We start from the raw sequence: 12,560 nt of genomic DNA on the forward strand, positions 1-12,560 counted from the left end.
CTTACAGTTAGTGACGTAACAACACCATAAAAGCTGGTGGGTTGAAAGCAATACGGGAGGTAAAAATAACTACAATAATTGTGATTTATTTATTGTGGCTTTTATGTTTTTAGGTATAAAATGTATGTAATTCAGGCTTATAGTTCATCCTTCTCTAAAAGCCTTCAACAATGACAATATTCATAGTAATTTAATAAATCCTTCCAACACACATTGTAAAAAATAGCCTACTGTAAGTTAAGAAATCATTCCAATATGTACATCTTCTGATGTAACAACAATAACATTATAAATAGTAACATAGCTGAACATGGTATTGCACATTTAGCTTTGAGTGTTACTGACCTGAGATGTTTTTATTACATGAATTTAAGGTGACTGAGGCTTTGGGATGCAAACTCATCTGTATGAAAAAGGTGACAAGGATCCGAGCCCCCGGCTCCCCCACCCCACGGAATATCGGCTTTAAAATGAGGAATAACAGAGGATATTAGCAGAACAACTAAAGCAGCAGTGTTAATAATAACAGAAACGCCAAAGAGTCACATCTAATAGAAATATATAAAAGCATTTATTTTAATTGTGTAGCAGTCAGTTTATAATTTTGGCAGCACGGTTGAGCATTTTGAAAATGTATTTTCATGCCTCTGTGGAAGGCTTAGTCTTTCTATCTTTATAGCCACATGGTGTAAAGTAACTATGTTCATAAACTCAACAAGTACTATACTTGGGCACAATTTTTAGATACTTGTACTTTATTTAAGTATTTCAATGTTTTGCTACTTTGTTCTTCTACTCCACTACAGTTCAGATGTACATGGTGTACTTCTACTCCCCTACATATATTTAATACCTTTAGTTACTTTACAGAGGTGGATGAATGATGTGAAATATAATCAAGTGTTAAATCAGACTTTAGTTCCACCTGGAGTAAATCCACAAGCTACCCTGCAGTATACAAAGTCATTCAAACTAGCTGCATTTTTACCAGCTTTGAGAACACTTTCATGATCAATCATTATAAAACATATCATATATGTTATTCTGAAATGGACCAATCTGCACAATGACTACTTTTACTGTCGCTACTTTAACTATATTTTGATTAAAATACTTTTCTACTTTTACTTGAGGAACATTTTGAAGGCAGGACTTTTACTGTAACAGAGTATTCCTACACTCTGGTACGATTACTTTTACTCAAGTAAAAGACCTGAGTACTTTTACTTTTACTCTAGTACAAGATCTGAGTACTTCTACTTTTATTCTAGTACAAGATCTGTGTGCTTCTACTTTTACTCAAGTACAAGACCTGAGTGCTTCTACTTTTACTCAAGTACAAGATCTGAGTACTTCTACTTTTATTCTAGTACAAGATCTGAGTGCTTCTACTTTTACTCAAGTACAATATATATATATATATATATACTTATACCACCTCTGTTTATAGCCTATGAAAAAAACTATTAGAAATAGAAGGCTAAAGCTAACTTTAGCAGATAGTGACAATGTATGCTAGCTAGCTAGCTAGCTCAACGATTCCTTAAATAATATTGCCACAGAAAAACTTTTCAGTTCACATCACGCTCTGACGCTCCGACAGGGAGCTCTGCTCTAAACACCTGAAAGGCCCGTTCTAACAGCTGTTCACCAGCGGTCCAGTCTGTGCCACAGTGACTCCGGACGCACAGTTAATATTAACGAACGCACCCGTAGGTAATGTAGCTGCTGAAGCTAGACCACCATCTCGGAGCAGCAGAGCCTTATTATACATCCATGACAGCAGAGCCGACAGGCAGGAAGACTCGAGCACACAGCTCGTACTTCATTATAATATATAAAAAAAAGAACACCATGCGTGTCATGATGGTATATGACAGCTCACGGCCGCAGATTACTCCGGGTCCCAGACCCCCCAATTCCCCAAAAATATTTGTATTGCAGATCTACATGAATCACAGAAACTACCTATTTTGGATTCAAAACGACCTACCTAAACCCGTCAAATCCTGCTATTAGAATGCAATTTTTAACAACATAGGGTGCTACATAACACACTTTCAGGAAAAGTCACGGACTGGGAGACTTTAATATTTTATTGAAAAAAAGTTACATTGCACACACACAACACACATCACACAAATTGACCCGATTGGCGGTTCTAGTGTTAAATAAACTCACTAATTAATTAAACCAGTTCAATACGCATTATTCTTATTCTTATCATTCTTTATGAGCGCAGAAATAGTCTTAAAATCAGATCTGTTTTTTAAATGAAATCTGACGGCAGGCAGTTAGCTCTGATCACCTATGATAAATGCGCCACACCTAATCGCTGGCCATTCAGCCACAGAGCTCCCTCTATACAAATCAAACTGTAGACGGTGTGAAAGCACCTATTGTTTTAAATAATGGTCGGAATGTGACCTGTGAGCCCTCTGAATTACCGTGGGACAGCACATTCTGAACTAAAATGTTCAATCAATAAAGTAACATCTTATCTTATCTTAATAATATCTTCATATTAATAATAATAATAAATCATACAGTATGTGTCCGAAAGGGCGCAGGAGGAAGCAAACACACAAATATACAAAAAATATACTGCATATTAAAGCAAACGATTGTAAAGGTAAAAGTATGAGCATAACAAATGATGTCATAGAGAGACCTGGTGGAGGAAGCTCTTGCACTCTGAATAGTGTTTATCACCTTCTGAGGGAGCCCCACTGTATTCAGATTGTACCACTCACGGGCCAGGCTCATAGTGCCAAGCGCTCTGGGTGTGGGTGAAAGATCGTCCCCTCCCTGCGTAGTGGGAGCTGCCACGGCTGCCCGCACAGCAGCTGATATATCTCCGCCAGCCAGTACATTTCAGGCCAGTGCGGAGCTATCAGGATCAGTGTGTGGCGTTGTTCTCTCACTCTGGCCAGAGTTGGGGGGTATCAGAGCCAGGGGTGGGAACGCGTACAGAAGGACCGGAGGCCAAATGTGCGCGAGCGCGTCCACGCCTAACGGTGCGTTTAAATCGTGCATTGAAAAGAACAGCAGACATTGAGCATTTTTTTTTGATGCGAACAGATCTACCGCGGCTCGACCGTAACGCACCCACAGCTGACTCACAACCATTGGATGTAGAGTCCAGTCTGCATATAGTGGTGCACGTCTGGACAGCAGATCTGCCCCGGGGTTCATCACTCCTGGTACGTGCGTCGCTCTCAGAGAGAGGAGACGTCCGCAGCTCCATAAGATCAGTTTGAGTGCCGGCATGTGTAACTGGAGAGAACGCAAACCCCCTTGGCGGTTTATATACGATATTGTGGTCGTGTTGTCTGTCCTCACGAGGACATGATGTCCTCTGAGAAAAGGCAGAAAGCGTTTTAGGGTTAGGAACACCGCTAAAAGCTCCAGATAATTTATGTGTGACCGTTGGAGGTCTCTGCTCCAGAGACCCCTCACAGGTCGACCTTCGTATATACCCCCCCAGCCCGTCAGACATGCGTCTGTACTGACCACCTTCCGCGATAGGACAGCACCCATAGGCACGCCCCGTACTAGAAAAGTCGGGTGTAGCCAGTGGCGCAGTGCCATTACGCATTTCATAGTGACCATCACTCTTCACGCGCCATGACTGAGGGCAGCTACCCAGCGCTGAAACTCCCTCATGTGTAAGCGTCCCAGTCATACCACCAGGATGGCTGACGCCATGAGCCCCAGTAACCGCAGACATGATCTGAAGAGAACATATTTGCGTAGCCGGAAATGAGCGAGGCAAGCTCTGAAGGCTTTCACTCTTTCTGCTAACAGGCGGGCTGTAAAGGGCACCGAATTCAGGTGTAGGCCCAGGAAGAGTACAGTCTGGGCTGGGGACAACATGCTCTTTTCTGTGTTAATTACGAAACCCAGATCGAGCAGGTGTTTTACGAGGACATTCGTCAGCGTAATAGCCTCTTGCTCCGACTGTGCGAGAAGCAGCCAGTCGTCCAGATAAGTTGCCAAGCGATTACCCTGTTGTCTTAACGGGGCTTCCGTACACCGTACAAACACTCGCGGGCTGAGAGACAGACCGAAGGGAAGTACTCTGTACTCGTAACAGACACCCTGAAAGGCGAACCTCAGATATCTCCGGTGTGGGTAATATACTGGGATGTGGAAATACGCATCTTTCAGGTCGAATGATGTGAACCAGTCGTTTTAGCGCACGAGACGCAACAGAGATGTGTGAGTGAGCATTCTGAATTTGTATCTTTTGAGATATTTCTTCAGAGCTCTCAAATCTAGTATAGGCCGAATTCGGTTCCCTCCCCGTCTTGGAACGAGGAAATACTTGGAATAAAAGCCGCTCTGTTCGGCGGGTATTATCGATATAGCCTTCTTTTCTAGTAGCGAAAAAATCTCTTGCTCCAGAATATGGGCCGACTCTCCCCGGGCTTGTGAATTCAGAATGCCCGAAAAGTGAGGGGGGGTGACAGTGAATTGGAGCCTGTAGCCCTGTGTTACTGTCTTGAAAACCCAAGCAGAATCTGTGAGCATCCTCCACTTTTCGCTTCTTAAAGCGAGCGGAGATGTCACATCTCTGTCGTCTGCCCTCTGTGTCTTTATTTGTTGTGTTATGGGGCCCTCTAGTGTCTGAACACGGTGGCACCCCAGGTTCACAACCCCGGCCGACACTGCGCATGCGCGTGGCGCTGGTGCCTTCACAATCCCGTCTAATGTCCGCCTTTTGAGAGAGGCCGTAGCCACTCTCAAAAGAGGGGTAGACGACAGACTGTTTATTGTTTTTATTGTTTTTCTTTTCATTTTTATTGACTGTGCCCTTGGCTTCAAGCCTGGAAACGACAGTGGAAAATGATTTATTAGGAAACAATAATGATGACATGTGTTTGTATGACTTAAACAGGCAGCGGAACTTGCTGTCTTAGATGTTAAGTCCATTTCGCGAACTTGAGGATGACGTTCTGGCATCACTCGAGGCGGCGGGAAGATGGGGGCATGGTGGCACCCCGAAAACACATGAGCATCTAACACTGGAACGTGTTCTGGAGCTGGGGAACAGGGAACTTCCAGCTCTCTTGTTGAGGAGAGGAGAGGAGGCTGTCAGGCCGCCCGCTTCTTCTTCCTCGCCTGGTGGCTGAAAACCTGGGTCGGCTGTGCCTGAGCGGCAGCTGCCGGAACCGGAGATCTTCTTGCCAGCTCATCCTCACCTCGTGCCTGGGCTGGGGACCCGGGACGGGCTGTGGTCTCTGCTGCTTCGGTATCTTGAACCGGGCAGGACGTGAGGCAGCTTGAGTGAAGGCCTGCCGCGGTACCGTTGAAGGTGGCGGCTGGAACCTTCGCGGGAGACAAAGCTGGAGAGCCTCGTCTTCGTTCTTTTTTGATTCGCATCTCAGCTGCATCGAAGCAAGAGCGGAGCCAAATATGCCCTCGGGAACAATAGGCATGTCCAGAACATGCTCTTTTTCCCGGTCTGGAAGGTTCGTCAGGTTGAGCCACCTGGCTCTCTCCTGTACCACCATAATTCCCAGTGCTTTGCCCGTGGCTTGGACTGCACAGCGCTGCACACGGAGGTAAATGTCTGTGATCGCTGCGATCTCGTCCCACACGGCAGGCTCAGGTTTGCTCTACAAGTCTTCGCAGAGCTCCGCCTGGTAGGCGGTCAGCAGCGAGGAGACGTTTAGTGCCCTGGCGGACAAAGCTGCGGCTTTATAGGCCCGTTCGGTCATCGCTGACTGAAAACAGTCTGCCTTTGCCGGTAGCGTGGGCTTCCTGCTCGGTGTCGAAGCCAGCCTCGGTTGGAGGTGGGCTGCCACCAGCGGTTCCATGGGCGGCATGCGGAGCAGGCGGAGCCTCTCCATACCGTCATAGTCCAGGGAGGAGGTACCCTGGATTGGGGCCTTGATGCTGAAAGGGCGGTCTCTCCACGAGACCGACACCTCGTCCGGCATCTCCGGAAAGACTGGAAGAAGCTGCCTCTTCGTCCTCGCTGCTTGGGGCAATTGCTTCCCCTCGTAGCGAGATCTGGAGGTCTCCTTGGCCACTTCAGGCCATGGGATGTCCAGCCTGGACGCAGCGCGTTGACACACGGCCTGCGAGTCTATACTTAGGCAGGGCGAAGCTGGTGTGCTTTCGCCCGAGAGAGCGGACATCGCTCCCGGCTTTGCAGCCTGAGCCGATGAAACGAAGATGTCATCCTCGTGCTCATCCGAGTCGGACAGGAGAAACTCAGAGGCATCCTCTTCTTCCTCCATATAGTCCAACTCCAGGACATCCTCCGCGGGTGGAACCATGGTGAGGTCCAGTTGGGAGTCCCAGTTTGACACAGCCCGGGGCTCTGCTCTCGCGGCTCTTGCGGCCACCGGACCCCAGCCTGACACGGCGCGGGGCTCCGGTTCAGCGGCTGCCGCTGTTATTGAGCCCCAGCCTGACACGGCGCGGGGCTCCGGTTCAGTGGCTGCCGCTGTTATTGAGCCCCAGCCTGACACAGCGCGGAGCTCAATCTCTGCGGCGGACGACACCATGTCTTGATTGCCGGCCGGCGAATCAGCGGACATGAGGGGGTCCTGTCCCGACAAGCTAGCTTGGCGTGCTAGCCGTCGGCGGAGGCTCTTAATGGTGAAGCGGGCACAATGCCCGCACGAGCCGGGGTTATCGATAGCCTCCTGGGCGTGTTCCAGCCCGAGGCAGGACGAGCAGACCTGGTGTGAGTCTGTGCCTGAGACCTTAAACCCGCAGCCGCATAGCCGAGCCTCGGAGTCCCTGACTCCTCTGGTGTGAGGGAGAGAAGGGTCCATCTTCGTTCGCCGGGGTGTCGGCGTGGAGTGGACACGCTAGTAACAGGTACGTTACTGAGAAAAAAATCCAAACTTGTCGTTAATCCGAAAGAAAAAAGCGACGGTGTAGATTTTATTCTTTAAAGAATATTAACTGGTGTGTTAATACATTTTGTTTTTATCTCCATCTCCTCTGCTGTGAGAGAGAAAAGAGAACGTCCTCGCTACCGTGGTGTCGGTGTGGAGGGAAGGCTAGCAACAGGTATGTTACTAGCTTGAAGAGAAAATCAAACCTTACCGTAATTTCGAAAGAAAGAAACGGCGAGGCAGATTAAAATATTAACTGGTGTGTTAAAATTGTTCAGTCTTAGTGATGGGAATTCCGGCTCTTCTTGGTGAGCCGGATCGTTTGGCTCGGCTCACCAAGAAGAGCCGGCTCTTTCGGCTCCCAAACGGATCTTCAGTTTACCACATATTATTATACCTTTTAATTAAATCAAATGTAGCCCTGTTTTGACTAATGAATGATGTATATTTGTACACATATATCACTTAAATTATTCAATACATCCTTTGAGTAGTAGTAGCAGTAGATCCTGCATTTTAGCTATGCCTCATTTCGCTCTATTTGCTCTTTCCAGCGCTGTTTTTGCAGGGGGCTGAGTCTGTGAGCTACAGCTGACCACGCCCCCATGCAGGAGAGGGGAGCGTGCTCTGAGATCAGCTGCTGGGCTGTCAGAAGAGGGGGAGAAAAAGATATCTCCGTCCTCCGTGTTTTATTCTTATAGAAGTAAGAAGAGAAGTAACGGGGCAGAAACCCTCCTTTTTACGCAGCGGTCCAGACATAGACATCAAACCTGTGACACATATTCAGTGTGCAGTTACTTTGGCATTAGGGCACGGATATCTAGATACTTTCCAAGACATCATGAATTGTGCTACTTTTTTTGCTTTTTGAAAGCAAGCAACGATGTTTTCAAATCTGAAATAAAAAAGCTCCTCAAAACACTATCGAAGCAGTTCCTGCCGTTGCTACGTTAGTTCAAACAGTAACAACGGACTATTTTCTTAGCGGATGCATGTCAATTTAAATAAATACAACTATTTTTTAAATCAATAAAATCATTTTCTAAATCCATAAAAGCATTTCAATTAATATTGGGAGTCATGTCGTTACTTTGTTGAGAATGTGGCCTTGTAATAAGCGGGATAATGTGCACATTGCACATTGCATAATGTGCCTTCATGCCGATCTAGATCCCTCCGCAAAAAAAAAAAAACCGGCTCGTTCGTGGGCGCGAGCCGGCTCCTGTCTTTCACTTAAAAGAGGGTTATGGCTAGAAAGGATCAGTCTTGTGTAAATATGACGTCACGTTCTCGTTGTAACTCTCGTTGGAGCGGCTCGGAAACACACCTACAGCAGTAACATGCAACATACACATTAATGCAGCAGTAATATTAATAGAGAAACATCAGACATAATAGTAAAACACTGAAAGGGAACATTGTATTGTACCATGAGCTATCTTGGGACTTTTACTGCGACAACGTTGACTTGCCTGTAAATAAAAAATAAACCATAGTGCTGGTGATCTAGAGTGTTGTCATTCTTCTTTGAACAGCCAGACCGCTAACACCCTATTTCAACAATCACACTCCCTGTCATTGACATAATTAATAGATGGTTTAGCTTCTCACCATCATTTGCAGTGGCCCACTGATGTTAACGATCGTAAGTGAAAGGCTGCCTGCCAAACGTAAACATTCAGCCACGTGACTTGCAAACTATCACGAGAGTTTTACACTAGACGGATCCTTTCTAGCCATAACCCTTAAAAGAGCCGGCTCGTTCGCGACCGACACATCACTACTTCTTGCAATGCAAAAAAGTAACCGGCAAGCGCCCGTCGACCGAATGTTATTTTTGGGTTCAGTCTGTGGAACGTTAAGCTAGCCCGGCTACTGATAATTCGAGATGTGCTCTGAAGCGAGAAGAGGTGTAATGAGATTGATGCTTCTGTTTGCATACGCGTTGAGGCGCATCCCATAGTGAGACATCGAACGGAGTGTTATGAATGAGAACTCCTAATGTTGCTCTCAAAGTGCAGATTGATGGTTTTAACTTCAACATTTAAAAAAAAAAAACTTCCCGGAGGAGCATGCCCCCGGACCCCCCTAGAGGATGTTAGGTCCATCCCGTACTTAAATCATGTTCACATGGATAGGAAACTAAATACATTTGCACACATCTTGTGTCCATATATTTCTGTTTGGGCGGTCGTGCCACAACGGTGCATGTGAAGTCATGGTAAAATATCTGGATTAAGAGGTTGCTTTTTCTTTGCACAGCATGAAAGAAAGGCAAAATGAATGGGCTGTGATTTTAGTATTTTTAAGCAGAGGTCAATCATTTGTACGGCCATCGGAGGATGTTGTAAAAATTGAAATGGCCCTTGAGAGGAAAAAGGTTCCCCACCCCTGCTTTGGGCCCTGACCTAAATCGTGACTCTTTTATCTCTCAGATCAGATCAGTCACTACTCCAGTGACTGCATGATATTCTCCAAGATGGCCACATTCATCACTTTCCATTAGTCACCGGTTGTTCCCACTACTTTCACATCAATCACAGAACAATGTCCTAACTTAGATATCATTTTCCTGAGTGCTTTCCATTAGATCAGTGTTTCTCAAAGTGGGGGGCGCGCCAGGGGGGCGCAAGAGACCAGGAGGAACATTTTTTATGACTTTTTTCATAATTTGAAAAATGATTGATTTGAAAATAATATGCTACAGTAGTCTACAAGTACGTCTGGGTCTCTGTGTTTCATTCAAGCTCGGCTTTGTGTGTGTGTGGAACGAGCCATTTTGTGTGCATGCGCAGGATAGAGAGAGAGAGCGCACCTGTACCGGAGATCGTTGTTGTTAGCTTCTGGTGCTAGCGAGCTACGCTAACGGGTATAAGGAGCTCATTGCAGCCACTAATGCTGTGATAAGACACACTTTTTTGCCAAATATCAGCATTTTCTTTCGTTTTTTTTTTTTATTATAACTTATTGTTCTAGCAAATTGTATTATGTATTTATTTTTGGAGCACACAGACTTATGGAGAATTGTTTTATTCACTGTTCTTGCAAAGTGATTTTTTTATTTTTTTGAAAGGAATGCTCACGTTCATATTGATTTATTTTTAATAAATGTTAACTTGGCCCATTAGGTGACTATTTGTGTTGGGGGGGCCCGACTTTTTTTTTCCTCCAAAAGGGGGGCCTGACAGAAAAAGTTTGAGAACCACTGCATTAGATGAAGACAGAAAGATCTGGGCTTCGGTGTTTTAGTCCCACAGCGGAGAGATGAATTTGATACTCAACATCATCTCAATTGGCTACTTTTTAGTTTTTTTTCCTGTCATCCCTTGCACATTACCGTTATTTTCCCAATTGTCTCTTCTTTCCTACACTCTTCAAATCACCCCAATGGGTCTGTTCCATTCCCTTAAGATGAAGGAGAACGGATACAAGAGGAATGTGAAGATGTGGAAATTTTGTGAAGGAGCTCGTAATCTAAAAACATTGAAAGAAAGCAATGTGGAAGTTTCTCAGGAGGATTTAAAAACATCTTTAAAAATGATGAAGCACTTATTAGTTAGTTTCAACTTAAAAGCGTAACAGATTGTCAAAAATCAGCATTAACCAGGTAACTTGACAGCACGCTGTGTCTCCTTTCTATTCAGCCATGTATGAGTGTTGTAATATATTTTCTTCCAGCTGAGTCTACACCTGCAAATTACTAATGTCTGCAGCTGTCAGTTCAGGTATGCTTTATTGACTTCAAAGAATCAGTGCTGTGTTTGCAGACATGCCTAGAAGTTAGCTGCCGAGCACTGCCTTTGAGGTAGTGACTCATTTTCCTGCAATTACAAACTCCTTCAGACTCCCTGCAGTTTCTCACTTCCATCTAACATTTTAACCCAAATCTTTTCTTGACCGGGTGTTTTTTTTCCCCAAGGTTTGAATTTCAAATAATTTTAGTAAAGTCCTGCAAAGATATTTTATAACCAGGCCAGGCAGCTAATAATTGGCTTATTTTTCAACAGGAAGAAGGAACTGCTGTCAAGGGATGACCTACAGTTGCCGTGGCGACCCCTTTATGCTCTGTACGAGAGGGCTGTCTACTCCAAAAATGAACACCTTGGACTCGTCTGGTTCCCTAAGTATGATGTTGTACCTTTGCATTGACCTGTTTTGATAGATTGTATTTTTACTTCCACCAAGGTTCCCGTTTTATGTCTAGTTTGGAGTTACTGCCAACATAAGCCTTATCCTGAAAGGTTTGACATTTTAGGAAAAATGTGAATGGACTCTTGCAGAGTGAAGCCACTTATGTATGTATGGAAGCTACCCCTAACAATTCGCTTACTTATTTTGGCATAAAGACTGGAAACAGAGTGTAAGTGCCTAGATCTGTCCAAAAATGACACAAATTCACTTCAGTCAGTCACCTACTAGCTGTAGCATAATCTTTTCCATACAGACATGATAGCCATATCAGTATTCATATCCACATGTAACTCTCTGCAAGAAAGCAAATCGGCTTGTTATTTATATTAGTCTATTACAATTCTAGCCCGTAGACAGTGAAGGCAGGCAGTTCAATTAGATGACTAAAGTAGAGATGAAGAATGATACCACAGAATGTTTGTGTGTATCCTTTAGAGATAAAAAACGTAGCTATACATTTTGCAAGCCGCCATACAGTATGTGTTTGAGTCCCAAAGCTTCAAAAAGCTTCTAATGACTATCACTGGACAAAGAATCAAAAGTTTAAAGGCATGGGTATGAAGTCCAGAAAGAAGTAACAGATGATCCCAATTGACCAGAACCGGACAGGCAGAGGCAGATACAGGATACAACAAGATGGACAAAATGGCCGCTGACTGGGAAAAGGGGCTATTGCAGGGCTGATTAGGGGAAGTGGAATCAGGTGAGCAGGTGAATGTGAGTCATGTGACTAGTGAGGAGGTCTGAGGACATCTGGTGGACAGGTAGAGAATAGCATGGCTGGGGAATAGGAGAGTACATGGCCTGGCAAAACCAAAATGTATGTACGCTAATAACGAAGCCACTCCTATCAGAGGCGTGTGGCGCAGTGGGTTGAGCGTTGGTGTTCAGATCAGGGGGTCACAAGTTTAAACCCCACTGCTGTCAGCATGTTGTTGTGTCCCTGGGCAAGACACTTCACCACAAATTGCTCCTGTGGGGATTGTCCACAGTATTGAGTATGTAAGTCGCTTTGGATAAAAGCGTCTAACAAGTAACATGTAATAATAATAGCGTCTAACAATTGACATGTTATGTAATGTAACAGCTAGCTTACTTGTTTTAGCATAAATTCTGGAAACAGAGTATAACTCTTAGTTTAGATCTGTCCAAAAATGACTAAATTCACTTGAATCAGTGAACTACTAGCATCATTTTTTTCAATTTTACATGGCCTGGCAAAACAAACCAACTGACTTCATGACAGTTTGCTAAAGAAGTTAGTGTGAGCTCCAATACATAATGATTAAGTAAAGTCACCGGCCACATTGCCAAACATTATTTTATTTAAAAGATATATGTTCCTTTTTAGTTTCACTTCTTTGTATTGTTGGTCAAGCTCAGTCATTTCCTTGAGTTTTTACGGGCACTCGTTCTGTTCTGAAAATTGAACAACTAGCTGATCAATTATGAAAGTAATTCTTAGTTGCAGCCCGAGTGTTTAAGGTTTTTTATGTGGATCTCATAACATCG

At 44.6% G+C, this 12,560-nt stretch overlaps 1 protein-coding gene across 1 annotated transcript in view; it reads left to right on the forward strand.

Moving 5' to 3' along the window:
- The first annotated feature begins 10,919 nt into the window (after positions 1-10,919).
- The window catches only part of LOC307023708 (proteasome activator complex subunit 4B-like), a 31,247-nt gene continuing 29,606 nt past the window's right edge, over positions 10,920-12,560 (forward strand). Inside the window, 1 exon segment of the mRNA XM_079657178.1 lies at positions 10,920-10,981. The gene's annotated coding sequence lies outside the window, so the exon portion shown is untranslated.

This window comes from Notothenia rossii, assembly GCF_949606895.1.
Source record: "Notothenia rossii genome assembly, chromosome: 11".
Taxonomy (NCBI): domain Eukaryota; kingdom Metazoa; phylum Chordata; class Actinopteri; order Perciformes; family Nototheniidae; genus Notothenia; species Notothenia rossii.